This window comes from Triticum dicoccoides, chromosome 1A (assembly GCF_002162155.2).
Source record: "Triticum dicoccoides isolate Atlit2015 ecotype Zavitan chromosome 1A, WEW_v2.0, whole genome shotgun sequence".
Lineage (NCBI taxonomy): Eukaryota > Viridiplantae > Streptophyta > Magnoliopsida > Poales > Poaceae > Triticum > Triticum dicoccoides.
Window position 1 is genome coordinate 277,050,767 of NC_041380.1, and position 25,746 is coordinate 277,076,512.

Sequence of the window (25,746 nt, forward strand, 5' to 3'; positions counted from 1 at the left end):
TGGATATGGGCAAACGTCTTCCATCCCCGACGAAGATACATCACGTGAGGGGCGGGGAAGTCGACGCGGGCCCGCGTGCCACTGATCCCGCAACCCCTCATGCACAGCCACAACGACTCCGGTGGATCCAACTCCATCTCCCGTGCGAATGGAGTCGGGAGACGAAGGCGACGGCGAGGCGGCCGGCACAGCCTGACGAAGAACTCGCAAGGGTCATCCCCAACATGGCCCTCCATGGGGGGAGGAACTGCCGGTGGAGGCGAGGCCGGCGCGCCGCCCCGTCCTCCTCTTCCCCGAGCGCCTCGGCCTCGCCCACGGCCTCGCCCCCTCCCCCTTACCCTCGCGGCTGGCTCTACCGCTGCGGGTGCAGGAGAAGGAGGGATGCGTTGTCGAGCGGTGACCCTCGCCGCCACCATTGAAGGACCAGGATTCCCTCTCTCCATGATGGATGGAAGGGAGGGAGCAAAAGCTGAAGGAAGGAGGAGATGAAGGAATGCGGGACGCCATCCCCCATTCTTTATAAAGGAACGGGGTGGGGGCTCGGCCACCCCGCTCAGCCAATCAAGACGCGGAAGCCGCAGGGAACTGGAACCGACCCGCCGCCCCAGCCCGCGGCGGTCCGGTTTCCTGCCTCCACCGTTCGCGACCCCAGGCACATGAGAGCCACGTGGCGGGCGTGCAGGACCGAGGCAACGGGTGAGGCAACCTCTCCCCACCTCGTGATCGTGGGGAGTGGACGCCTTGAAGACCACGCCTCGGCCCCGTTCAGTAAATTGGCCGCGCCTCCACGCCTCCCTCCGTTTATGGGGAAGGCGCGAACTGCCCCCTTTACTACAACGTGAAGCATGCATGCAAAGCTCAGCCCCATGCATGCCGCCCATGTCACACACGCCTCCCCACGCCACACCACGTGCGGGAAGCATGGGAAGCGCAGCGCACGAAGAAACTTACCGCAGTAAAAACCGCCCCGCCTGCCCGCGCACCATTTTTGGGCCTAGCCCAACGACGCGATTGCGCTTACATGTGGCCCAGGTCCCGGGGCTCCTGTCGGTGTACAAAAAGAGGGGTACACTTTTTGTACCCCTATAACTGTGCACGGGCAGTCTAAGCCACGGGCACCACCACACTGAGCAAGGCAAGGGAGGTGAGCCAAGGTAAGGCCAAAGCTCAGGAGAAGCAGAACAACGCCAGGACCAAGACCACAAAGAGCAAAGGGGACGAAGCGGATCCCCCCGGCAAGATCCTTGCCGGGAGGCGGTTCTAGCAAGCCCGGCAAGACCCTTGCCATGGCAGCTCGCCCCACACCTACGGGGTGAGTCACCCTTGAGTCCACTGCCCCCATGATTCGGGAGACTTCCCCGTGGTGGCATGCAGATCTTTGTGAAGGCATTCAAGATCAGATACACCCTTTAGAAGACAATGATCCTTGGCGGGATCCCAGCCAAGGAGGACCACAAGGCCCCCGGCAAGAGCCTTGCCGGGGATGACAGCAGGCGCCACGGCAAGACCCTTGCCGGGGCCCCGGCAAGGCCCTTGCCGAGAACACCCGTAGGGCCACCATCAGGCCCACGCCAGTCAAACCTCCACCACCTTCGCATGCAGCTGCCGACCCAACCAGCTAGGCAGGCACCTGCGTGGCGGTATGCAGATCTTCTTGGAGACCCACCACTACGCCACCTCAGCTGCCTGCCTGCCTGCATGGCACCGCGGGCGCCGCTGGCCAGGGCGCGTGTCGACACGAGAGGGAGCAGCGGTGGACGAGACGGGGCTCTCCCCCCGTCCCCGATAAAGCAAGGACACCTGGGCAAGACGCATTAAATGCGCCTTGTCATGTAATGCGAGGGATAACCTCACATCACTTCTCTCTTTCCACCTGCTGGTGCCACTGTGGCAACCCCTTTCCCTATAAAAGGAGGCCCGAGGCGACCAGGAGGGGGATTCGGCTTTTTGGAGCTCCTCACGCCCCATAGCTAGCTCAAGAACACAGATATACAATCCACCAAAGCAGGAGTAGGGTTTTACGCATCCCCGCGGCCCGAACCTGGATAAACGAACCGTGTGCTATTTGTTTGATCCGCTCTTCTCACGACCCCGCGCCCCGCAACCGTAGTAGGGATTCTTGTGATCCCATAGGTGTCGTTCCCATCGACAGTGTGGGTGAGTAGAGGGATGGCTAGGGCAGCGATGGGAGTATGGTGGGGCGGTGAGGCCTGCGCGGCAGCAGAGCCGGCCGCGGGGAGGAGGGAGCAGGTAGTCCCGCCGGCGCCTATTTGAGCGGCTGGAGCAGGAAGAGCAGAGATTGAAGAAGCACGATGGCCGTTGGATGGCCATCCAACAGTCACTGCTTGTGCGTCAACCTTTTTTTTAGGAAAGCCTCAAATCTGTGGAAAACAGCATACAGCCCATCTGCCATTATTTCTAATAATTTACAGCCCGTTTGCTAATTATTAAGGTTTTTTTGGAGCCCATATTCTTTTTGTTAGCATTACAACCCATATTGTGGCCACGGTTAAAAAAATATACGAAATTTTGCATATTTCGGTGCAGTCCGAATTGTTTTTAATCCCGAAATTTCGACTCACATTCAAACTGATTTTAAAAATAAATGTATATCAATATAAAATCCAACAAATTCTCCACACATAAAAATTAATGTAATTCCAAATCTCGAAATGAAAAAAAGATATTTGAAACAAATTGCCGGTTTGATGTGTTTTAAAAATGTACAACCCATTTCTCATTACTGATGGGCCATTTTCTTGGCCAGCCGAATGAAAGCTCTCCTCGTCTTGAAAGGCCCAACAGGCCTGACAAAGCGACCTACTTGGCAAATCACAAAAAAACTGGGCTGTGGCTGTCGACCCAGCTGTCAGCCTCTCCACGTACAATACTCTTCCGATGGAATGTTGTTGACCATGTTGACCACGCCGCGCCGAGAGCACCAAGGCGGTGGAGGACGGTGAGGCCTAGGAAGGGGACGACGCAGAGCCGGGGTAGACGCGACAGTGGATGCCCATGCGGAGAGGAGTACGAGGGTTCACTGGTTCGGCTGCGGTGTGAGGCTGCCGTCGCCGCAGGGCCTGGCTAGTGGTGGGAGTAGTAGGGGGAGATGAGGCCTCATCGGCAGCACAGCCGGCCACTGGAGGCAAGAGCAGGCGGTCTCCTCGGCAGTGGTTTGGGTGGCTAGTGCAAGAAGAGCAGCGATGGAAGAAGCAGCAGGACCGTTCGATTCAAATCCAATGGTTACTGCTGCTAGAATTGTTTGTTGACTAAGTTGACAAGCCCTGCGTACGTGTTAACTTAGTATGCCCACAGGTCCGCCTCCCAACTGGTGCGCCCCAGATGTCAGTGGGAGGAATCATTTTTTTCGCGTAATAAGGAGGCAGTTGATTGCGTGCGGCCAGGCCAGCGGAGGGAGTAGGGTGGGCCGGGGAAGCCTGCGCGGCATCACAGCGGGCCACAAGAGGAGGGAGCAGGCAGTCCCGCCGGCGCTAGTTTAGGCGGCTGGAGCAGGAAGAACAGAGATTGAAGAAGCACGTCGGCCGTTGGATGGACATCCAACACTAACTGCTGCTAGAATCGTGTGTTCACTGACAAAGCCTTGCATAAACAAGTCAGCCTCGAAATATGTGGCGTGTACAACCCATTTGCTATTATTTTATAATTTGTACACATTTTCTAATTCATATGGAATTTATTGCAGCCCGTTTTCCATTTTTAGAATTGCTGGCCATTTTCTGGTCAGTACCAGGGTCAAAAAATTAACTAAATATGTGGGAAATTTTCTTAATATCCATACTAAAAAAATTAAAAATAAATTAGTACTATGTCATGTTAAATGCAATGAAATACGTATAAGATATGAGTGAAGAACAAAAACAAAAAAAGATACTTATATCCCATTTGCTATAATTTTTTTGGAATTTTCAACCCCTTTTGATATTACTTTTAACAGACATTGACCATACTCTTAAGCCAGGCTGGAATTCATCCCTCCTCGTCTTGAAAGATTTGCAGCCCAGTAATTTGGAGAAAACAAATAGGCCTAGCTTGGGTATTCTTCAAAAATAAATACTGGGCTACCTATTTTCCCAAAGAACTGGTGCATGAGCATTTAGATTTATTTATTTATTTATTTACTTATTTATGTTTAGGGGACCATGAGCATGTACCTGGGTCGGATTCATGTGAGAGCCTCCCTTCCAGTTAATTATGGGCTTCTCTATTGGGCCTTCAAGTGGGCTGCATGTTATCAACAAGTGGAAAATGTGTTCCGAGTTCAAAAAAAATGTGTTCCGTATGATAAATAGTATGCGCTACATACGGTACGGGGCACTAAAGGATCGAACTGTGCAACGACTTCCAAAACATTGTGTTTGTCGTTCTAACAACACATTTATTCAACCAACAGACGAAATATACTACTGATTGTACATTGAAAAGAGCAGCAGCAGTAACCAGGGCTGGGGGTGCAACAGAAGCAGTAAGCAGGCCAGAAGAGTGAAGACGCAGTTCTCTCTTCCAAACCAAACATCAACCATCATTACAAAAGGGCTACCAAAAAAGAACAAGTGTATGCATCAAACTAAATAAAGATCCTACTACACCAAGTGTACGCATCTAACTAACTGGCTCAGTTAGACGTTACTATTTATTAAGCTGTGGAGATTGGCTGACGGCTTGAACCAGATGGGTGCCTGACGGGGGAAACTCCAGCCAGCAGGTCGAAGTCTGATACTTGCGACCCTCTCTCCTACTTTGGGCTGCAGAGCGTGGTGGCACATATCAGGGTATGGTGCATGCAGAGACGCATGGTACGCTATGTACACACAGTTTTTCCTGATGAACGAAACCGCGCTGCCATCATGATCCTTGCCGTCGGTTATCTCCTGGTTAATCGGATAATTCAGTCCGACAAACAGAGAGCGTGTACCAAGGCTACTTACCAGCCTCCAGTCAAAAATTCCTGAAGGCCCAGAGAAGCTGGGATCCTGCTCAAAGACCTTGCAGTGACTGTCATTGTATTCCGCGAAACAACACGTCCGGTACGTGCAAACGATCATCAATCTTTCATCATCGTCTGATCGAGCCAGGAACCACCTGCAACTGCGATGCCACTTTTCTTTGAAAGGTTCTGGGATTAGGAAGAGTAGGGACACCAGGTGGCCTACAGCATCATATCAAGTTGGAGTCAAATAAAAAAGGGCTCTTGGTTTAGTCAATCTTAAGAACAACATGTTATGAGCATTAATATTTTTTCAGCAAATGTTGACAGTAATATAAGCAAGCCATCATGATATCATAGGAAAGTAACATACTGCTGTAACATCCGTTTGTAGCGATGACTGGAGTATGCCAGCAATACGTCCATCCATAGAAGGAGTCGACAACGTAAATGAAGCCCTTGTGTTCAATGGCATCAGAGAACCATGGAGGATGTATGATCATGCGATGGACATGTAGATTTATCCACTTACCACAGTGAACTGTCAGATAGGCGAGACCACGGTTGAAGAATGCAATTAGCCTAAACTCTTTATAATTCCGAGTATTCTGGCAGTTTACAACCTTGAGCAAATCAAACTTGGTATCATGTTGGCTACTATAAGATTCCGAGTATTCTGGGTCGCGGTGCCAAAGCAGTGCAGTTTTAATCGAAGGAACGGGGATCAATCGCCGGGTGTAGACCTCCACGAGCATCTAGCTGCCGCGACCGTCGACGAGCACCATCCAAGACGTGTTCATGCCGACCCAGTACATACCGTTAATGTAGTTGAGGCTGACGGGAATCGGATCGCAGTCCAGGGGGTTGATGCTTGCCACACTACGATCGTTATGCTGCGTGACACGCCATTTCTGAAGATCAGGCAGCATCAGCAAGCAAGGAGTTGGCTTAAAAAGCTCCGGCCTGAGGGTTTTAAGTAAACGGTACAGCCCCGACGAGCACGCGGCGAGCGGCATGGTACTGAGATTGTCCACATGCGAAACAATGAGCTTGATTACCTCTGTGGGGAGCGAATTCCAGCCACTCTTTCGTCGGATGCTGCTCGGTTCTGCCATTGTTAGTGCTTGGGTTTCGGACGAGGGGGAGCGGGGATGGAAGATTGGACGAGATTATGTGCGGACAAAGATGGAGAAGCGAATATGTGCTGTGGGAAGTGGACAGGTGATGATGACTACAACATGCCGCTTGACTTACGAGACACATACCAGCAGCATAGGGTCATGTCGATGCCAGACAACTTGCTTGAGTGATCACAGTACCGGTACTCCCTACAATGCTATGCCCTATCTTGCTTGAGTAGAGTAGTAGAGTAGGACTCTGCTCTACTACTAGCACCGGAGGAGTAGTATATTCTAATCTAAAATAGTTACAAACTTCAATGCCTGAGCGTGGAACGACTACGAACCGCGCTCAAAGACCGTGTCTACGTGGTGTTTGGACATGGGCGACAACCTCAATGCCAATGGTGCTGCTCCCGTTGCACGGTATGTGTTTCTGTACTTCCTGTTCGAAATCGTGGTAGAATTCATGTTTCTACTCTGTATCCTACTACTATGCTAGTCCACATGATTAGTTGCGAATGACAACTTCTTCCCCGACCTCGGCAACCTCATCCTCGATGACATGGGCGACAATGTCAACGCCGGCAACCAGTGAGATACAGGGTGTAGGAAGCGGTTTGGGAATTTGCATGCCTTTCCAACCAGTGAGATACTCCGTACAAAGTACGACAGAGAAATAACCACAGAGAAGGAAGCTAAAAATAAACAATCAAACGAGCATTTTTGCATTTTTTTTCATTGAATCATTTCACAAGCTTGACTAGTGCTATTTTTTTACTTTTACAAAAACCGCATCGTAATGTTAAAACGTGCATTTGCACGTACATAAGTAAAAGTAGTGCTCCCTCCGTCTAGGTGTATAAGTATTCCCTCCTTCTTGGTCACGGTGCACAACCGAAGATGACTTATTGACCTGGACGGAGGGAGTAGCACAGTCTGCAAGCATATATCGAGAGAGACGTGTAGTGCGATAGTATACGGTAAAGTTTGTGCTATATGCACGTACTTGCAACATGCGTACGAATACAAAAGGTTTCCAAACTTTCCCTTTTACACACTTAATTAACGACGCTAAAAAATTCCTGAACGTTTGGGATTTATCATTTGCGTCCCAAAACTAATGAGATCGCCTTACGAAACAAAAATTGTACTCCTCCTAAAAGCCACGGCGCTCGCAGGAGCGCTTGCGACGCGCCACGAGTGCCCTGGTGTGCGGCCATTTCCTAGCGTGCCGACACAATGCCTCTTCCTCAGCCTCGCAACTCGCGAGGTGCTGATTGGCGGCTTGCCGGCGGGCGAGCGTGATCTCACCGGTGTGGTGATCCAGCGCCAACAGGTACTCCTCCTCGCTAGAAGCGTGCACCCGGTCCACGTACCGCCAAGCGTAGATCAGGCGCTTGGGCCCGACTGCACTCAGGGCGTCGGCACGGGCGTCCTCCGCCACCCTCACGGCCCTCGCACGAGCCTTCTGCCAAAGAGCCAATTGCCTGACTCTCTCGGACGCGACATAGGCCTCCCAGGCAGCTTGCTCCGCGGTGCGCTTCTCTTCCTCGACCTTCTTCTCTGCCTCTATTTTGGCGCCCTCTACTGGAGGCAAAGCCTCCCACAAGGCGACATCCATTTCTTTCCGAAGCTCCTCAAGGCTGGGGGGCTCGGCGGGCGGCGCGGCGTTCTCCTCATAGCGGGGAGCCGACGCATCCTCCGGTGCGCTTGCTGGCAAGATTGGGAACGCCGACGCGTCCACCTCGATGCGTCGCGGCGAGGAGCGGAACGCCGATGCGTCCTCCTCGACTAGTGGCGGCGAGGAACGGAACAGCGACGCGTCACGTCACGGCGAGGAGTGGAACGCCGACGCGTCCTCCTCGACTAGTGGCGGCGAGGAACGAAACGACGACACGTTGCATAGCGGCGAGGAGCGGAACACCGACGTGTCCTCCTCGACTAGTGGCGGCGAGGAACGGAACGGGGACGCGTGACTGTCCGCGCGGTGCAGCGAGGGGCTCCTAGGGCTTGGGAGGGGCGATGCCATGGTGGTCGACATGATAGGGAGGGAGGAGATAGCGATGAACGTGAACGTGAGGGGGAGGAGATAGCGATGTCGTGGGAGGCGCAGTATTTATAGAGAGCAATGGCACACCTACGTAAGATATGGACTGAGCTGCACTAACTTAACTGTCGGTCCAGTTGCGTCACTGACATGTGGGCCAGACCCCTGTTGGGCCCATATGTCAGTGACCGAATGCACCTGCAGTTAAGTAATAGCTACGTGGGCATATTTGTTGGAGTAAATTACGGGGGAGCGAAGGGTGGAAATATTGCCGGTCACAACGGATTGGACGAGCGTGGGGGGAGGAGAGTCATGCATGCAGATTTTTTCACACGGGGTGGAGTGGTCAGACCGCCCGAGGGAGAAGGAGAGTTTGGCAGGCATATTGTTTCCACACATGGAGAGGAAAAGATTTGGAGACGAACGGGCTTCCTGCAGGTATGGGGGGAACGGTGCATAATAAGTCATCTTTCATGCCGGGCTAGGTGTAGTCTCAAGTCATTAAAAACAAACATGCCCCACACATGTTCATATTTCAAGGTGCACTAAATTATTGCATGCGATGATTAAGGCTGGCCATAATGGTGGTATCTTAGCTGGTATCATGCACACGGGAATAGCAAACATGCTGATGTGGCAAAGAATTAAAGAAGAGAGGGGGTTAGAGTAACTAGTGTTCATGCATCCATTGGTAAACACATTTTTTGTGGAGAACGACAGCACTAGTTGAGTACTTTTGCAGACTTCAAACTATTCCACAATGTGTCAACATTCACTATGTCAAATCAATATTTTTACACTCATTATAAAACGTAGTTCTTATACTCATTATAATCAGTACTTCCTCCGTCTAGGTGAGCAAGTCATCTTAGATTGTGCACTGTGACCAAGGAGGAGGGGAAAACGAGTGATCTTAATGTTTATTTGCTAATTACTAGCATTCCATGCAATGAACTAACCACTGCTTGTCTTGTTTGGTAGTCTCAAGTCATTAAAAGCATGCACACCCACATCTCCTATTGGTTGATATGTCAAGAAACAAGAAACGAGGTAGAAGTTAATGCACCGCACCTAAGTGTTTTGGGAGTATTGTAGATATTGATATTTTAGTATAAATTTGGTCATGGGATTTCATTGATGCCTGTCAAAGTGTTGACAGGTCTGCTATGCGTGACCTGAAGATGAAAGCATTGAGCATCTCGAAGTTGATCAACAATCTTCAATTGTCAAAGATTAGCCGTTCGGCCAATAAGGTGGCACAACAAGTCAAGACCATGCTACCAGTGCGAGCACAACAAGTCAAGACCATGCGTAAATTAATTATATTTTAGTCATTTTTGTGTTCTAAAATGCCTACCGGCTCACGGAAGGACGTGTTGCCGGGACACGCGCGGATGCAATGAAGGCAGGCAGGCAGTCTTAAGCTGGTTGCACGCGGAGAGGAGGCGTGCTCAACCGGGCCTGCAGCAAGTGCGGCCCTCTTGGCCGGCGCGCCGGTTCAATGCCTGCGCTATGAGAGGTCGCGTACGTGTCAGAGCAATCACTCCCTCCAGTCCTTTTTTGTTTGGGTATAACAAAATCTCATTTTCCATTCACATTTTACAAGTAAAGTCCGTGGACAAACTTTGACCCAAAGTACGACGGGGACTAGTAAACCAGAATGGGGGTAGTAGTTTTTTTAATCGAAGAAGGGTTTCCCCTTCCGATTTTCATTAAAGAAAACCAGCATCTAAATCTAAACCATAGTATTTTCCCTAGGAGTACCAGGTTCAACATCTCGCAACATAAACCCATACAACATCCATCGCAAAAAAAATAAACCATACAACCATACGCCAAGGAGGTACGTAGTACTATGAATTCCATTTTCGCTCCATACCAATCGTTCTAAAAACTACTTACTACTTATAAAGCGCCATTGACAATCGGAACTCTTACTCGATCTGTGGCAACTGGCGAGCCACCGCGCTCCAAGTCGTTCACCTGTGGTCCCGACCATCAACTCCTACGGATCAAATTATCACGCGAGCTGACTATTCCTACAAGGTGCTCCACCACGTACCCGGTACCCGGAATGCAGCAATCATGCCCCTAGGGTTTTAGGGTTTATTTGTTAACGTCGCCTTTACGTAACACTCATGTGTGCGAGACAGCGAGAGGCCGACTGCGTGCGTGCACCTCTTCTCTTCGTATATGTACTCCACCGTTTGTCTGGTGTCCAAAAAATTATAATAACTACTAGCAATGTGCCAATCCGTTGCCACACGATCAAAGTAGATTAATATAGTGGCGGAGCTAGATGCAGACTACGCCTGGGGCTGTGGTATGTTGAGTGATAAACTTCTATGATTTTCTATGCTTTGCATGAAGAAATTACAAAGGAAGTTGTTTCTAGGCCTAGGGCTATAGCCCTAGCTGCCCCAGGCCTGTCTCTGCCACTGGATTGATACATACTCACCGATTTGATAGAAAAAAAGTCTAGCTTTGAAATACGTATATCACTAAAAATATGTTATGGTTCACTCAAAATATATTCCTTTGGCGGTTTTGATGAGATAAGGGAGGAATGTTGTTGGTTTCAAGATTCGAGAAGTGGTATATGTCTAATTTCTACTCTTACTAGCAAGATGCCCATGCGTTGCACGGAACATCAAGATCTTGTGGGAGAAAAGGATGAATGAGGGAAGGCCTTATCTGCAAATGTGGTGAAGAGTGCGGGTAAATTGCCATATTTTCCTTCCTATCCGTCAGATATAAATCAGACGACCTACATTGCAGGACGGCAGGCCCACCATCATCACCAACTCTATTTTTTATCCCACTCTTATAATAAGCATTGTCGGTGCTGATCGTGTGCCTGCCATCCTGCAATATAGGCCGTCCGATCTATATCTGACGGATAGGAAGGAAACTATGGCAATTTTGCAAAAATATACCCACACCCCTCTCCACATTTGCAAATAAGGCCTTCCCTCGTTCATCCTTTTCCCCCACAAGATAAACTACTCATACAAACGCATCTTGATGTTCCGTGCAACGCATGGGCATATTGCTAGTTGTTGCAAAAAGCCCATGTGTGTGTGAGAGAGAGGGCGAGTGGAGGAGGACGGAGTGCATGTGTGACAAAAGACACAAGGAGTGTGTGTGCGATCTGTATCAACTTAAAATGAGGCGATAGTGTGTGTGTGCACGATCGAGAGGGCGTGTCTCAAGATGGGAAGAAAAATCTACATAGATACAAGGAGCGGGAGAGAGACATGTATGTGATGGTGGAAGCACGAGTGTGCGGGTGTATAAACCTATCTAGAGGCTAGCTAGTCGATAAATGTTTGTGAGAGAAATACGAGTCGGGGTGTGAAAGCGAGAGTTTTGTGTGTGTGTGAGAGAGACGGTAGTCGGGAAGGGCAGTGGAAGCAGAAGTTGTGCGTGTGTGTCTGAGAGAGAGAGGAGACGGTAGTCGGGGTTGTCTGATCGGTAAACAAATGAATAATGTCGGTCTGGGATGGAGACGAAAAGGAGATCACGAGAAATGTTGTGTCTACAGGAGAGATAGAGAGAGTAATTTTAGTGGTATGAGTCATATGTAGAGACATATAGGGTGTGTGCGAGAATCCCATAGAGAGAAAGACAAAGTGAAAGACGAGTGGAGACTGTGTGTTTGGCGGTGAAAAAGAAAGCTTAGGTACCGAGTGATACGAGAGAACAGTAGAGACGTGAGAGATAATGAAAACCGTGTAATTTATAATGATAGGGAGAGTGTGACACTTCTCAAGGGAGACGTCGAGAGACCATGTTTGCGAGGATAGGAGCAACATGATGTGAGCGTGCGGGTGAGCTAGAGAAAACAGAGTGATAGATACCTGAAGGAGCATGCATGCGAGAGAGAGATGGGCGTGAAAGGAGTGAACAAAAAAGGGATTCAAATATTTGAATTCGAGATGATGATACATGTAATCCATACTCGAACCAAAATTGATCTATCAAACATGCATACTCATATGAATTCACGCACATCTATGTTATTTAATATGTAGATATTACTGATCCATACATTTTAGTAGAACATAATTTGGTTAAATTTTTTCGAATTCAACCTTAAGATTTCGAGATCGTTGTATTTGTAAATCATATTATACATATAAAGGAGCAAAATTCTTTTTTGTGCTTTTGAAAGTATATATAAAAAATGATGTATATAGAATGTAATTCCAATTGAAAATGGATCCCGCCCGAAAAAAATAGAATACAAATGGGATTCGAATTGAGTTGGCACGGTAAACGTGCACTCTGCAAAATTAGAACGAAGCGGGGAAAGTCGCAGTAACCGCCCGAAACCAAAATCTGCGAGATAGAAATCACTACTACCTATCCCTGCCACGCAAAGCCTATATGCTGGATTTCTAGAGGTTTCGATATGTGTAGGTTTGTAATTTCACCCAAAAGTGACGTAACCGCCTCTCACCTGGATTCATACATGGTGGGCGCCAAAACACAGTGTGTCCTCGGCCGAAATCGACTCCCTCCCCGATTCATATTCATACACGGTGGGCGCCAAAAACAAACTCTCATCGGCAAATGTTCGGTGTATGCGAGATTACCGTCCTATCCCCAACCGACTAGTGTTGCTGTGATGTAGTAGAAATTTGAAATGGGGGCTAAGTTTGTAAATTTCCTCGCATTTGAGACAAGCGCGCGCTGAATACATGGTTCCCCCCTTCCTCTCTACCTCCCTTTTCCCCATTCGTACTCCGTGGGCGCCAAAACACCCTCTCCACCACACCCTCCTTCGTCCGCCGCCGTCCGCCACCCCATCCATCACCGTACTCCTCCACCATGCCGGAGCTGATACCCCGACGCCGCCGTCCATTACAAGAGATCGACCTCTCTCATCCACGGCTTCGGACCGGGATCCTTGCATCCCGTCCTCTCGCATCATCCCCGCCGTCGTCCACCTTGCCGGTGCCGCTCCTACGACCGTCTCGTCCACCGCACCCCGCCGCCACCGTCTACCCTCCTAGATCTGCTTCCACGCCACCGACAGACATCGCTACCGCAGCACCGCCAAATTCTCAGTAGATGCATACACGGCGCCGCACCAGAGGCGGTACTCTTTCGTATCTGCTCAACTTATTTATCGCAGCAAGAAAATAGATCACCACTGCTTTACTCTGATTTCTTGTCTTGGTTGCGAAGTTGCCTTTGTCTGGTTTGCACCTTCAGATCCTCCATGGCACGCTCAACACCATACTCACAATGCTTATGGTTTTCCCCTTTTAAATTCCACACTAGTTAAATCACAGTAGACTAAATTTTCAAAATTGGGTCAGTCGATTTTTCAGAGCTCGCCGGAGTTCGCCGGTGCGATCAAAGGGGCTCGGGTGGGGATGGTGGTTGTGGGGGCGGTGGTGGGGCCTCGTCGAATGAAGAAAACTTGACGTGGGTGGGGGCGGGGGTGGGGGTGTCGGAGGAACACAGGCGGTGGGGCCGGTGGTTCGGCCACCGGCCCGTGCGGTGTTCTGTATGGGAAGCACAATATGTTCCTTGTCAGGAAGGGGAGCAGGGACATCTGCAGTCAACAGCTGATAGAGCTGGCCTGTACGTGATCGATAGGCTTTCAATTACTAGCGGCAATACAACACCGTAATTTCCAGCCAGTTCCACTTTCCCGATTTATATATCCTGGTTATGGTGTACCCCTGTTATGTACACTATCATATGCCTAGTTGTTGTGTGCTCTTGTTATCATGGTTTGGCAATAAACTCTCTATACAGTATATTATGAACCTATCATCTGCCAGCTATCCTTACTTTTGGAGCCTATTTTTTTGTGTACTTGTGCCAGATTATATAAATGCATGCACCATATTACAGCACACATGAGCTCTCTCATCAGAATCCAGTGATAGCACACAAGTGTTTACAGGGGCGCCCCTATATTAGAATATCATCTGCATTACAAAGATAATCTCACAACTATTTATGTTTTCATTGTTCTTAGATATTATATGCAATTACAGTGAATATCAGGATCCGCGCATCAGAAGAATATTGTGGAACACTGCAATGACTTACAAAATTGGCAGCAAGGCATTGAGTGCCATTCTGGAAGCAATGAAACTCGTACGCTCCCCACCTATTGATTCTTGTTCAGAATATCATCCTAACGACTAATCTAACCTCGAGGAGTCAAAGGCAGATGGCCTGTCCTGTTCACCCATCAAGGTGCCTGTTCTAATTTGGCAAGGTTTTATTAATTGCGCGGATCTTGCATATGTTGTCTTGCATTTCTTCTACTTTGTTGCACCACCATCTGCTAAGTTTACTCATCATATATGTCGAGATGCCATGCCCATCCATTATCAATACATATTCCATCTGTCATCATACCATGTTTTTCCACTCAAATGTTGTTCTTGTGCATCAAACATCAAAAAGGAAGAGGGTGATTGCCGAACCTGAAGGAGCACCAGCAAAGTCCTTGAAAAACGTGGTGGTGTCGAAGAAATCAGACAGCACCCCACTTATATTGGTTGTACAACCAGTGACACAAAACGTAGGACTGACTCCAGTGGACTGTACCCATACTTCACTGGACACACCACTAGCCCCACCACACAGGACCTGCACTCCAGCAAAAGGTATACCGACTTCATTTGCCATAGCACCAGCTGTACCACAGAGAAATCCCACTCCAGCAAAAAGTACAGCAAGTCCACCGGCCGAAGACCTATCCCAACTGCAGAGACAGCCAATTCCTACAGATTGAACCCCATTCCATTTATTCCCAGTTTAAAATACAATGCTTTCAATGTTGTTAGGGACTACGTGCATATATTCCCATCATGGGAATAATATTGTGAAGACAAACACCATTTTCACATCTTCCTGTCCAACTTACGTGTAAGTGCTATTATTCATGGTTATTATTTTCTTGTTTTCTGCTGATTGAACACATCAGTGATTTACATTACATTGTTGTAACTAGGCGAGGGTCAATCCAGATAGTCATGACGGGCAAAGCTTGCTAGTGCTTTTCAAGGAAGCATTGCAGCAGTATCGGTGTTACCTGAGGAAATCACACTTTGATGGCAAGTCTATAAACGAATTTCCGGTGAAGTCTCCTGTGCTAAATTTAGAAGACATTGAATGGAAAAACCTTGTTATGCACTGGTCTCGTTCCCAGGATGAGGTACTGTCTATGAAATCACATGACAATTTGAACTTCTACTTTTCCTCAAGTGCCTTACGTATCTTTTTTGTAGGAAATCTGCTCGAAGAAGAATTCCGGTTTGACAAGAACGACAGGATATTGCAAATATGCTGCCCGCTGCTTTGCTCTTGTTAGTACGTGTTGTCCTCTATCACTGTACTTGTATACATACCTGGTTCATTATGTGACAGCAGTATGCATGATAGCTTGCTTATCAATTGCTCGCTCCAAATTATCTGATCTGTATGAATGGTTACATTAGTGTAGAATATATCCAATGCCAATGTTTTTTTAGCTCTGTATTGTTCTTGTAAGTACATGCTGTCCTTTATCAGTGTACTTATAATGACAGGTAGTTGTTCATGTACCATCACTCTGCAGCTTATTTTCCTTTTCCCTCCATTTTCTACACATCAGATCTATATTTACTCTTACCATAAGGTTGGTACTGAAGAAGTTTAGCTGTGCATTGCTCTTGGCTGTACCTTTTGCCTGTATCGCTGCACTTACATGTATAGCTACTTGGTTATGTAGCATCACTCTTCATCTTTTCTTAAATATTCTCCATTTTTTCATATATTATCACATCTATATTTACTCTTAACAAAATGTAGAATAAAGGCAATGCTTTTGAAGAAGATTATGTGGTAAACTTCTTGAATTGCCCCCCATCAGCATGGACAAGGCCTTTATAGAGCCCGTCTTCACCAATAATGTAAGTTTGTCCATCTCAAGCCTTCAAACTTTGTTGTATATATTTGGTTAGGCATGACTGCGATAGCTGTTTATTTTTGGTGTTTGCATCAAATTGCTTGTTTAAAGTTTATTATATGTAGTTCATAAACAAAAGTTCGTCCTTTCTAAATTTAAGTTTTGAGTTGTACAACCAAGTTCCTTCTACATACCATGTAAATTAAACTATACAGAGCAAGTGCTCTTCTTTTGCACTGCATGTATGCTTCTGTTCTTCATCTGTAATCCAGTAGTGTGGTGAACCTACCCACTACAACACAATGTCATATTCTGCAATGTCTTAACTATGAAAAATGTCATATCATTCTACTATTATTTAAACCATCTCTTTATTTGCCAATCTGAAATAGTATAAATTGACAGCACACTAACCATTGATACTTATGAGTTCTTGATCTGTAATCCAGTGGTGTCGTGAAGCTGCCAACTCCTTCACAATGTCATTTCCTGCCATGTCTTGACCTGAACAATACCATATTGTGTTAATGCAAATTTAAACTGTGTCACTTTATTCATCAGTAAGAAATGTGATGAATTGTCAGCACTGATACTTTTATGTGCAAAACCTGTCATCTGTCTTCTTGTTTATCTTTCAGAGTGAGGAAGATATAAGTGTTGAACAAGCGCAGTCTCATCATCTTGCTCAGCTGCTTGCGCTGCAGCTCCCCAGCAGGGCTAACCTTTCTTGAACTCTATTGAAGTGCTGTCAGTTTTGTATATTATTTTGTCGGCGTGTTTATTTGCACTGGTGGCGATCTTTGATGCCCAGTGTACGTAATCTGCTGTCTGCTTGTGCTTTATTATCATAGTGGCGAACTTTGATGCCCAGTGGATGTAATATGCCGTAATTTCTTTATTGTATAGTATAGGTTTTTTCTTATTCACGATGCTGCAGTTATTTTACTCTATATATATCCTGTCTTCGCGGTAAACTGGCCAAACCGTAAAACTACGGTACATAATCGGGCCGTCATGCAATCACGATGTAGGTTGGGCCTAAAACGTGCCGATCAGCTCACGGGCCGGCAGTAGCCCGAAATGAACCCCGGCCCATGATTGTGCGAATCAAATCACGGGCTTTTAACAGGCCGAAAAATTGTCTCAGTCCTTGTTTGGCCCAATCAGATATCGGTTGCGAGCAGGCCGGATGCAAACCGGGCCGTAGTTAGGCCCAACTATATGACGGGCTTTTAACAGGCTGAAATTAATATAGGTCCGAAATGTTAAACGGGCCCTTAACAGGACAAAACTAATATCAGGCCAAATTACTAAGTGGGCCTTTAGAAAGTGGGCCCAAAAGCATAGTGTCCAGTTGACGGGCCAAATCTGATATGGGCCATAATTAGGCCCAAAACCTCTTAAAGGGCCGGACCTGATCTGGGCTGTAATTTGGCCCAGAACATGGTAGGTTTTTAACGGGCCGGATCTCATATGGGCCACTATTAGGCCTGGAGTGTGGCAGGCCATTAATAGACCGGATCAAATATGGGCCAGCATTTGGCCCAAAACATGGCAGCCAGTTAACGGGCCGGCCTACTAGGGTCCTCATAATCTTGTGGGCCTACAGCTGGGTCGGCCCATTAATGTCGGCAAAATCTCGTGGGCCTTTAGCTGGGCCGTCCCATTATGATCCGCAAGAATTTTGTGGGCCTTTACCTGGGCCGGCCTATTATAGCATACAAAAATCTTTTGGGCCTTTACCTGGGCCGACCCATTATGGCCCACGAAATCTTGTGGGCCTTTAGCTGGGCCAGCCCATTATGGTCCGCAAAATCTCGTGGGCCTTTAGCTGGGCTAGCCCATTATGGTCTGCAAAATCTCGTGGGCCTTTAGTTTGGCCGGCCCATTTAAACTTGTTGGGTCGTGCCACGTGACGACGTATCATAGGCGCCTTCTGTCCAGTGAGTGGATGACATCTGTCCTGATGATGAGCCGACACGTGTTTCCTCTACCCAATGATGATTTTACACGTGGAAAATCCCCATTGGTCGGGGATGTTAATGGGTTATTGGATCCAAAACCCAACCCGATAGCTTAACGGCGTTCCGTTACGGTGGATGCCACGTGTCGGTCACCCTTGACGAAAGCACTTCTGTGACGCGCGATTTATCGTCATGGAAGTGGACACTTCCATGATGATAATTTTGGTAATGTCATGGAACACTTCTACGACAGCACAGGTATGACTATCTTGATTCTGTCATAAATTTGTCATGGATGTACATGCATGACAAAAAAAGCGACCTACTGTGACAAACACGTATCATCATGGAAGTGTATTTTTTTAGTGTAGGGTTACACAGAGTCGGTTACAAGGGAGGAGATCTACATATCCGAATTGCCAATCTCGCCTTCCACGCAAAGGAGAGTCCCACCCGGACACGGGACAAAGTCTTCAATCTTGTATCTTTATAATCCAACAGTCTGGCCGAAGGATATAGTCCGCAGATTGTCTTCGGCATTGTAAGGCGGGTTCCTCCTCCGAATACTCAGTAGAAGATTTCGAACACAAGGATAGTGTCCGGCTCTGCAAAAACAAATTCCACATACCACCGTAGAGAGTATAATATTTCCACAAATCTAATCTGCTGACAACTTTTCATAACGTGACATCATGCCATGGCCCGGTCATTATTTGAACCGTTTTTCTCAACCAGCTACTGCACATATTGCGAGGTGGTTTTCTTGGCACGTCTTGTCGAAGAAGAGACTGTGTCCCCTTATCACAGAATTCTCATCAATACGGGTGTGAGTAACCCAACCGCGCCTGCTGGTATGAATCCTCGATTTTAGGCAAGTTCCGAACGGCCACGCGGAGGACGCTTGATATTCATCCTCTTTATAAAGGGGCCAAGGCATGTCCTTTTCTTCTCGTGCTCGATCCTTCCCCTCCCACACCTCGAGTTCCAACACCAAAGGTTCAGGCTCAGCGCTTTGGACCTTCAACCATGTCCGGATCCAACCTTCAAGGCTGGTGGATGGCCTCCTCCGTCACAGAGGGGGACATCAAGAAGCTAAGGGAAGCCAGGTATCTGACCGCCGAAATCTCGCACAGGCTGTCTGCTCAAGGGCAGGTCATCCCCACTCCCGAACCCAACGGGAGTGTCGTATTTGTTTCCCACTTCCTCCAAGGGCTAGGATTTAGTCTTGATCCCTTTGTTAGAGGGCTTATGTTCTATTACGGGCTCGATTTCCATGATCTAGCCCCAGATTCCATCCTTCACATCTCATCGTTTATCGACGTGTGTGAGGCCTTCCTCCGCATCACCCCACACTTTGGCTTATGGCTCAAGACCTTCAATGTGAAGCCGAAGATGATCGATGGGCGGCACGCAGAATGTGGAGGTTCCATAATAAGCAAAGGCGCCGATGCTCCATGGCAAAAGGGTTCCTTCTTGGAGGTGTCCAACTTATGGCAGCGGGAGTGGTTTTACATCACAGCTCCTCGAAGTACTAAGTGGGTAGCTGCCCCCGCATTCTGTTCAGGCCCCCCGCCACAACTGGCGTCATGGGTCAACAAGGGGCTAGACTGGGGGCCAGTTAATGATGTACCGACATTGCAAAGTCACATCCGCTGCAATCGTCCAGATACCCTTGTAAGTAATTCTGCGACCGAACATGTTGTCTTTTTATTTTTCGCAACATCATTCTGAAAAAATCGCTCTTGGCCAGGACTGGATAAGAAAGGCGAAGATGATCAGGTGTTCGGCGCCCCTTCTCGAAGGCTCACCGGATCCTATACTAGCCAGGATGCTCGAGCATGCACCTCATCAAGTTCCATCAGGGGAAGATAAAGGGAGGAATAAAGAAGTCGAAAGCGGGCCTCGTGCATTACTCATCCAAACTGGGCGAATTAGTGTCTCCGCGAAGGAGGATAATAGGGGAGAAGAATCTAGAATCCCCTCTCCCCAAGGAAGGAAAAGGACTGGCTCTGAAGACTTGGAAACGAGGGTTTCCAAATGAGGGAAGAAACCTTTGCCAGGGGGCCCTGCCCCGAAGGGCGTCCTTACCGCACAGTGCCCACAAGGGGGTCAGCCCTCCATAGTGCTGTAAGTGAACCAGAGTACTTTTAGTAAATATATCATGCTTTATCTCCGAGGACAATAACCGAGACATATATCTTGCAGGCTGGCTCGTAGCCTTCTCAAAAAAGTTCGTCTTCAGGGGATCTTCTTCTGGATATGATGGAGAGCGAAATGCCTCCCCCTGTCTCCCCGCCTCCTGGGGCGGACGACCCTGAGGTGTCATCACAAAGGATTTATCCTGATCCACCGAGCCCAGAAGGTAACCCTTTGGCCACCCGAAGTCCGGAGCATTTGTCTCCTAAGGAGATCAACAGAAAGAGTCAGGGACTGTCCGGTGCGCAACTAGACGCACTGAGGGGTCTTTTGGAGCAAGCGGCTATCTCAGAGGCGCATCATACTTGAATGGGTACAGTGGTTGAGAGGATTTCATCCGCCAAAAGTGGGTTGCATGAAGCCTTTATGAGTCTGCTAAGAGGCTTTGAGGTACACAGAGTAATATATAAAAACATTTGATGGTACCGCACATGCTAGGTGTGCCCTATACATATAGTAGCCAATGAGACTCTGGTTGTTGTCTCGTGGCGGCAAATAGAGGATCATAGTCCCAAGTAATGATCGCACTGCTTCCATGTGTAGGCGGCTGACGGTCCGGTGGCTGGCCGGACTGCTGAGGTTGCCGGACTGAGGCGGCAACTTAATACGGCAGATGCCGACATCGTGCTTGTGAACAAGCGGCTTGACTAGGCACAGGGTATGTATTCTCCGGTGGTCAACAGATATTAAGAGGAGCATGATGCTAGTATCTATAACATGTAGTGACTGCAGATGGAGCTGCCGTCGTGGAGACCCTTCGGGCGGAGCTTGCCCGAGCCAAGGAATAAGCCAGGAGAAGTGTTACATCTCCAACGTATCTATAATTTTTGATTGCTCCATGCTATATTATCTACTGTTTTGGACATTATTGGGCTTTATTATCCACTTTTATATTATTTTTGGGACTAACCTATTAACCGGAGGCCCAGCCTAGAATTGCTGTTTTTTTGCCTGTTTTAGGGTTTCGAAGAAAAGGAATATCAAACGGAGTCCAAACGGAATGAAACCTTCGGGAACATGATTTTCTCATCGAATACAACTCAGGAGACTTGGACCCTATGTCAAGCCAATTAACAAGAGGCCACAAGGTAGGGGGGCAAGCCTGGCCCCCCCAGGCGCGCCCTCCACCCTCGTGGACCCCCTGTTGCTACACCGACGTACTTCTTCCTCCTATATATATCCACGTACCCCCAAACGATCAGATACAGAGCCAAAAACCTAATTCCACTACCGCAACTTTCTGTAGCCACGAGATCCCATCTTGGGGCCTGTTCCGGAGCTCCACCGGAGGGGGCATCGATCATAGAGGGCTTCTACATCATCATCCAAACCCCTCCGATGAAGTGTGAGTAGTTTACTTCAGACCTACGGGTCCATAGTTAGTAGCTAGATGGCTTCTTCTCTCTTTTTGGATCTCAATACAATCTTCTCCCCCTCTCTCGTGGAGATCTATTCGATGTAATCTTCTTTTTGTGGTGTGTTTGTTGAGACCGATTAATTGTGGGTTTATGATCCAGTCTATCTATGAATAATATTTGAATCTTCTCTGTATTCTTTTATGTATGATTGGTTATCTTTGCAAGTCTCTTTGAATTATCAGTTTGGTTTGGCCTACTAGATTGGTTTTTCTTGCCATGGGAGAAGTGCTTAGCTTTGGGTTCGATCTTGTGGTGTCCTTTCCCAGTGACAGAAGGGGCAGCAAGGCACGTATTGTATTGTTGCCATCGAGGATAACAAGATGGTTTTTTTATCATATTGCATGAAACTATCCCTCTACATCATGTCATCTTGCTTAAGGCGTTACTCTGTTTTTAACTTAATACTCTAGATGCATGCTGGATAGCGATCGATGAGTGGAGTAATAATAGTAGATGCAGGCAGGAGTCGGTCTACTTTGTCTCGACATGATGCCTATATACATGATCATACCTAGATATTCTCATAACTATGCTCAATTCTATCAATTGCTCAACAGTAATTTGTTCACCCACCGTAGAATACTTATTCTCTTGAGAGAAGCCACTAGTGAAACCTATGGCCCCCGGGTCTCTTTCTCATCATATCAATCTCCATCACTTTATTATTGCTTTTATTTTTTACTTTGCCTATTACTTTTCACTTTGCATCTCTATAACAAAAATACCAAAAATATTATTTATCATCTCTATTAGATCTCACTTTCGTAAGTGGTCGTGAAGGGATTGACAACCCCTAAGCGCGTTGGTTGCATGAGCTATTGTTTTTGTGTAGGTACGAGGGACTCACGCGTAGCCTCCTACTGGATTGATACATTGGTTCTCAAAAACTGAGGGAAATACTTACGCTACTTTGCTACATCATCCTCTCCTCTTCGGGGAAATCCAACGAAGTGCTCAAGAGGTAGCAAGAAGTGATGCGGCCGCCCTAAAGGCTGCCGAAGAATTAAGAGCCAAACAGGCTGCTCATCGCCAGAGCGACAATAAAATAGCCAAGATGGCTACTGAGCTGAAGGATGCCGCCGACCGGTATGAGCTTCTTGAAAAGGAAAGCCAAGCGAAAGCGGCGGACCTACAGAAAGCCATGGTAGCAGCCAAGGAAACCCGCTCTGAAGTCAGAGCGGCGAAGGAGGAGCTCCGTCAGGCCAGAGATATCACGGCTGGGAAGCCCTTTTTGTTGTGGACGAAGTTCGGAGATCCGAAGTATGCCCCTCTGGATCAATTATGGAGTGCTGCAGACGTGTATTCGGACCTGGCAATGAGTGCTGCTGATGCGACTGAGTTTTTCAAGATCAAAAAGATCACGAAGTGGAAAAGTTGTTCTGGTCGCAGTTCAGTGCTCCAATGCGTCCGCTGCTGTTAAATAAGCAAATGGCCAAGTGGGCTGAGCTCCATAGGTTGTCCGGGCTTGCCATGAGGTCTGTCGTGGATCATCTTTGGCCAGAAGGACCAAGGCCGAATACTTATTTTGGTTTAGTGCAACGATTCCTTGGTGTTGTGCCGCATATTGATGCTGTAAAGAGGTCTACATGCATAGAGGGTGTGCAGATGGCTCTTGCCCGTGTTAAGACATACTGGGCAGAGATGGATGCCACCTCTATTGCAACCCGGGGTCCGGCCGTAGGCCAGGTCTCGGCCGAGCACTATTTTGAAGAAGTCCTAGAAGGCGCTCGTTTAATAGAGGCTCAGTGCTCGAAGAGTATCATGTTTGAGTGACATGTATCCCAATTGTAAAAACAATGCTATTTGGCTTATAAAGGCTGTGTTTATACTTTTTCCTGAAAGTATTATGATACCTCCTATGTAGCCGTTTATGTATGTATACAACCTGAAAGTTTGCAGTCATCGGCTTCAGCCCCCACGCATATAATGCAAAGGTGTTCAGAAAAGCGCGTATTCACACTTGATCCAACGTCTTGGTCCATTAAGGAGGTGATAGCGTGGCGAACAAGGCAATCGGACTATATTGCTTTAACACTTTCACTTAGCCGTAGGAGTTTGATAGTGGGGCTACTATATAGCCCTTGGTACTTCCGCGCTTATCCGAATATGGTGCGCGTACATACATGACTGGGAAACCGGTCCTTCGTTAATGCAGAGGAATCACGAAGATTCCGCTGAGTCCTTGAGTGGTTGACCAATCTCGCGCTTTATCATGACAGTCATTTTTCAGCTTTCTCTATTGACGTGCTCATCCAGATGAACCAGGGCACAATCGCAGTAGTTCTCCCGGTGCCACCTTAGCCGATAGAGCGAAACATAAGGTAGAAAAACACGAGAGCCGGGCAAACCCAACTATTGACCAAAGACATTATTCGGAGCTGATGCATATAAGGCCAAACTCGCGACGCCGAACACTCCCTAAGGTATTCGGTCTTTACAACGTATACTGGGCTGAGTAACACCCTCGATAATAAGCCCTGAATTTCCAGGTACGTGCATTAGTCTGACGTGACGAAATGCTAATAACGCCAGCATCCCTCTTGGTTATGTTGAGTACCCGGGGGGTGTAAAGCAACAAGAGATAGTAAAAAAGATTTACACAGGGTCTTAATCTAAAAAGAAACCTCTGAACGGAGCCCTGCTGCACGTCTGCGGCTGTGTCTCCATTGTGCCGTATCCTGGAAGGGTGTAACACGATGATCATCTGTAAGAGAGAAAAGCCCAGGTGAAAGTTTTTGTGCGAAAAAATTGGTTATTCTTAGTAAACTATTAAAATTCAATCTAAATAAGGTCAAGCCAAACTGTAGTCCTTTTTTCATGCGAGAAGCCCCTAGCACCACCTATGGGGGTATATCCATCGATCCAGTCTTAGGTTTATATGAGCTGTTATAGCTAGTGGTGCGCCGGACTCGTCTAGCTGTGTTCGCGGTCTTGACGACCGATCATTTATTCTGGTTGAAGAGGCCGTTTAGTGTTCGGCTGCTAAAGCCGCCACACATTCTTTCGCATGTAAGGAACGCTGTGTGTTTCCGTTAACTATGATGATGCCACATGGACTGGGCATCTTAAGCTTAAGATAAGCGTAATGCGGTATTGCATTAAAACGAGCGAAGGCCGTTCTTCCGAGTAGTGCTTGATAGTCGCTTTGGAATGGAGTGATGTTGAAGGTTAAATTTTCACTTCGAAAGTTGTCGGGAGAACCGAATACAACCTCTAGTACTAGAGAGCCCGTGCAGCGGGCCTCTTGGCCTGGTATTACTCCTTTAAAGGTAGTATTGCTTTGGCTGATTCTTGTCGGGTCTATCCCCATTCTGCGGACTGTGTCCTGATATATCAGATTAAGACTACCGCCGCCGTCCATAAGGACTCGGGTGAGATGGTGTGCGTCAATTATTGGGTCTAGTACCAAAGCAGTCGATCCTCTATGCTGGATACTAGTCGGGTAATCCCCGCAATCATAAGTGATTGGGCAGGCCGATGAAGTGTTGAACTTGGGGGTAGAGGGCTCCACGGCGCATACGTCTCGGAGTGTGCGTTTGCTCCTCCTCTTCGTTACGTGAATCATGTTCACTGTTTTGACCTCCGGTGGGAATTATTTTTGTCCCCCAGTGTTCGGCTAGCGAGGCTCATCCTCGTCTTCGCTTCGTGTCTCCCTCCCCTTGTGTTCGGCGTTTAGCTTGCCGGCCTGCTTGAAGACCCAGCATTCTCTGTTGGTGTGATTTGCGGGTTTGTCGGAGGTGCCATGAATCTGACATAATATGTCTAGAATCTTGTTTAGGCTGGACGGTGCATCTCTACTGCCTTTAAATGGCTTTTTCCGTTGACTGGGTCGGGAGCTCCTGAATCCGGCTTTACCGCCGTGTTGTCTGGGCTGTCTTCATTGTTTTGATGCTTGATTTTATTGCGTCGTGGTTTTCCATTGCCATCCCTGACTTCGGATGTGCCTGGGTCGCTGGTGCCGCTACAGGCCAGCCAACTATCTTCGCCCGTGCAAAAGCAGGTCATAAGGTTTATTAGGGTTGCCATTGTCCTCGGTTTTTCCTGGCCGAGGTGTGTGGCGAGCCATTCGTCCCGGACACTATGTTTGAACAGGACACTAAGGCATCGACGTCCGGGCAGTCGACAATTTGATTC